General features: G+C 36.7%; 1 non-coding gene across 1 annotated transcript; it reads left to right on the top strand.

Moving 5' to 3' along the window:
* Positions 1-1,860: 1,860 nt before the first annotated feature.
* Trnaa-cgc lies at positions 1,861-1,933 on the top strand. The gene has a single exon. It is a non-coding gene; the product is annotated as a tRNA-Ala (tRNA).
* The last annotated feature ends 3,104 nt before the right edge of the window (positions 1,934-5,037 follow it).

Raw genomic sequence — 5,037 nt, 5'->3', positions numbered from 1 at the left:
AGTGGACACACAGAGGCATTAAAACAACTATTCTTGCCTCACTCCATATGTGAATGGAATGGGAAGAAACCTTAATAACTGGTACTATGGGATGTACCCTCTGCCATGCACCTCACAGTGGTTTGCAGACTATAACCTTAGATGTAGATGTAAGTGTAGATGTAGATTACTTCTGTGTGTTGGTGTGACCAGTGCAGCTTCCTAGTATAAAGGTATAGATGTTTTGTCATGTGAGCAGTTCTACACCATTGGTAAAGATGGAGATATTTCATCAGCATACTCCCAGAGGAATGTAACTGGTATACAGTCTGGACCTGAAAGCTTTCCTGTGTTAGGAGACAAGTTTCTTCACTCCACTGAGGGAATCTACTTCAGAATTACTCATGTTGACAATTTTTCCTGGTTCATATCCTGGAGCATTTAAGTTTTATTTTTGTATTATTATTGATATAGAATTTCAGAAAACTAATGACAATACCATTGCTATGCCCCAGTGAAGGTACTGTATGTGTCTTGTGAAACATTTGTGCTCACATGTCTGATGTAAATTAATATTTTTTAGTTTACATGCTGTATTGTTCTCTATATTAATAATAATAATAATAATAATAAGTTTCTTAAAAGTATAACTGCACTGAGGGAATCTATTTCCAATTTACTCAAGTTGACAGTTTTTCCTGATTCAAATTCTGGAGCATTCTAGTTGTTTTTTTTTTATTTTTATTTATTTACTTTCTTATAGAATCACAGAAAATTAATGACAGTAACATCGCTATTCACCAGTGAAGGTACTGATTGCATCTTGTGAAACATTCATGTTCCCATGTGTGATGTAAATTAATCATATATTTTAGTTTACACATTGTACTGTATAGTAAAGAATTTCGTACGAGTGATAAGAAATAGTTTTGGAACAGGAAATGATTCGCTGAAATATTAATACATAACTTGATGAACTGAGGGTGTCCATGATTACTGACTGAGCCAAAATATCATTCTTATTCACAGCAAAAAGTTGTGACATGGCTCTATTTGGAATATCTTGCAATATAGTAAATAATCTTCTCATAACCAAAATTTCACTATATCCTTTATTAAATTATAGTCTCCTTACTTCTCACTTTTCCATTACATGACTTTTTAACAACAATTATTTTAAACTGTCTTTAACAGCAACTGCATAACAACTGCTTAAACAGAATATTGACATAGTAGTAGTAACAACTGAGTAAAAACTAACTGCTTTGGCCTAATATTGGTCCTCATATAGAGTCTTGACAATCCACTGCATTTTCAGTCTTTTTACAATTAATTTCTTACATTAATTGCAATCAAACAATTACAATCAGTAATCAATTTCACATGTGACATCAAGCTCAAGAAGAAATGTAAACATGTTTTCAAGCTACAATCTTCTTAGTTGTAAAGCTTTTGTACACTAAAATTTGTAAAATAAATTCCTTAAGCAATTAATATTACAATAAGTATATTTTCATTAAAAATAAATTAGTAGTTCAACTTTCCATAATAGTGCTACTGTAATGCCAAAACTTTATCACTCTGTACAAGAAATGCTTCCAGAACTGAAGACTAGAAAACTGAAAAATGTTTACAATATTAACAATTAATTATGTAATTACATAGGATTTTATGAAATTACTTGAATTTGTGGACTGATTATTATTCCGAGTGCCATTATACAACAATTATTGTAAGTAGAAAATTATGACATGTTATTATGTTTAAATAGCAAAATTATAGTGTATCCATATGTTTATTAATGAGACATATTTTATATTCCAATTGGTGAATCTTGTTCTGTTACATTACATTACTGCTGGTCTGCTTTACATATAACCGAGCGAGGTGGTGCAGTGGTTAGCACACTGGACTCGCATTCGGGAGGACGACGGTTCAATCCCGTCTCCGGCCATCCTGATTTAGGTTTTCCGTGATTTCCCTAAATCGCTTCAGGCAAATGCCGGGATGGTTCCTTTGAAAGGGCACGGCCGATTTCCTTCCCCATCCTTCCCTCACCCGAGCTTGCGCTCCGTCTCCAATGACCTCGTTGTCGACGGGACGTTAAACACTAGTATCCTCCTCCTCCTTTACATATAACTAGAATATCACTGGGATTATTTCCAGATTTCAAGACAGAATTTCACTGTGGGAAAAAACCTTGTACTAAAGTGGGTAGTAAATTTTGAGCATCTGTAAATCATCAACAGTGTAGGATATTTTGCATTATTTTAAATCCGACATACTTTCTTCATTTCTTCAGCAGTGGTTAGTGGTGACCTATTCTGAGCACCATGGAGCATCTGTTCTGCCCCTTTTTAATTTACTTGGTATAAAACTCTTAATTGCCACCAACACTATTTCTTTGTATTTGAGCTGTATTTGGTCAATTCTTATGTAGTTAACATGGAAGGAATGGAGACTGTCTCCTAGAAAAGGAACAAGCAAATCTTTTGTAAATATACACGGACAGCAAAAAAACTTAGTATATCCTTTTGGAGGTTACCAGTTCACTCAAGATTTATTGTAACAACATATGAGGTACATGAAATGATTACATTTACAGATGATTACATTTACAGATCAATAACACAAGCAATTCTGGGGTACCAGGTATCAACTATGCTGAAATATCCATATTAGTACATGGTGCAGCCTCCAGTGGCAAAAATGTAACTGCTGACTTTGTTATCCAGTAGAACATATGGATGGTGAATACTGTCCTGGGATACGTAATGCCAAACATGCCTTACCTGTTCACGTCTTTCTGTAAGATATGTAGGTTGACAAGCAGCACAAGTGATTTCTCATCCCATCATGTCCCTCATGTGTTTGACTGGAGAAAAACCTGGAGATTGTGCTGGCCAGAGAATTTGCTATACATCTTGCAGAGCATGTTGAGTTTCACAGGCAGTGTGTGGGTGAGCATTACCCCGCTGGAACAACACATCACCTTCCTGTTGCAAAAACAGCAAAAGAACAGGACTAACAACATTCTGCTCATACTGAGTGCTTGTTGCCGTCCCCTCCGGAAACACGAAAAGTGAACGAGAGTAGTAGCTTATCACACACCAGACCATAAGGCCCGGGGTGGTTCCAGTGTGTTTTGGTTGAATGCACTCTATGAGACACTGCTCACCAGCTCTACATCACTCATGCAAATGACCATCAGTAGAGTGTAGGCACAATCTGTTTTCATCACTGAAGACCACTGTATGCCAATCCATCTTCCAAATGATCCTCCGATGGCACCATTCAAGCCTTACACATTGATGCTGTGGTGTGACTGGAAGACAGGCAAGAGTGTATGCACCCATAGTCCCACTGCTAATAACCGGTTCACAACAGTTTGCGTTGACATGTCTGGGCTTAAAAGCCCTCTTATCTGTGCTGTGGTAGCTGTATGATCTGCCGCTGCTGCCCTTACAATGTGACACCCAGAAACTTGTCTAAAGGTGTGAGACTATTCATGCAACCACTGACACCAGCACCATTGCACAACTGATGCAGCATTTGGCAGCTCTGTGAGAGGCCATCTTGCTACTTCGAAATCCACAATTCGACGCCTTCTGAACTCTCTCAATTGGCTGGAGGAAGTACGAGTGCACATCCGTGGCCTGGTTGGCTGCTTGCTTCACATGTTTGCACCGCTCTGAGCCTTCTAGCTGTGAGCATTCCCTATTAATGTATAGGCACAGATGGCGCTCTGGTAGCTAAATCATTACATTATCTGTTGGCAGACAATGTTGAAACCATTATCAGTACATCTATTATCCTGCAGTTGGTATATGCCATCATCGGATCAAAATTGACGTCGTCTATCCAGCTACACATTTTTTTTTTCCTGGCAATGCGTGTGTGCGTGTGTGTGTGTGTGTGTGTGTGTGTGTGTGTGTGTGTGTGTGTTTGCATTTATTTTTGGTGGATTTGAGTGTTACAGTATTCAGTCTCATTACAACTTGAAGATTACCTACCTGTGGTTGTTAGTTATGGACTTGGTACCTCATGGAGGGAATTCCATTGAAATGCTGTAGAATTGGTTTAGTGGGAAATGCACCAGTAATGTGCACCACACAACATTTAATTAATGGGGCTAGCTCCACATTTATTATCTCTATTGGCAATATGGTGGCCAGTTTCAACTCTCATACAAGATTTATTCACAATCAGGCACTTTCAACATTTCATTAGTTAGTACGACAGTGGCAGATTACCTACAGTACACTTTCACAACTGAGTTCAGTCACATTAAAAGCACGATATTGGTTTCAGTTTACACTGTCATTTAATGTGCCAGATTTCCAGATATATATTGCCAATACACAGTTCTTCATAATGTTGACAGGAAGACATGGCCAGAATAACATATTATTCATAAGATAAGACCTGTTATAGAGATATTGTCCATATAACTGTTAACCACAGAATTTATAATACAGAGATGTTGCTTATGTGACTTCTCATCATGGACTGAAAGACTTTAGGGTGGGGCAGACTATTTAAAGGCTTGTGTATGAATATTTTTGGATTTTCTAAATTACTTATTTGTTTGTAAAATTGTTGGGTTAACATTTATTAATTTGGGTGAACTGTATGTTTCAACAATAACTTGGTTTGCAAAAGAAATTGTTAGGTAATAAAGTAAAAAATATTACAGAACGATATGGTTACACCTACACCGTGAATTACCTACATATGAGTACAGTTGATATATTTGAAATTATGTTAAATTCTTATTTAATTACTGGAAGGTGCCATTCAGTGAATCTAACAGTTATAATGGCTCATTCATTTTTATTTGCCATTGACCACATGTGCAACAGATTAGGCTTCATATCTCATACATACTATCAATATACTTAATTACATACACAGTTACAAAAATATAACATACATTTTGAATTTTAACATATGTTCACAATCTGTACATCAGTAAATTCTTTTGTACTATAAAATGGATTTCAAGCCAATCATCTACACAATTTTTTTAATGATTTGTGAGACATGGACCATGCCCAG

Source organism: Schistocerca americana, chromosome 9, assembly GCF_021461395.2.
Source record: "Schistocerca americana isolate TAMUIC-IGC-003095 chromosome 9, iqSchAmer2.1, whole genome shotgun sequence".
NCBI lineage: Eukaryota > Metazoa > Arthropoda > Insecta > Orthoptera > Acrididae > Schistocerca > Schistocerca americana.
Note: the sequence above shows the minus strand (reverse complement) of the source record. Positions and strands in the feature narration are given on the sequence as shown.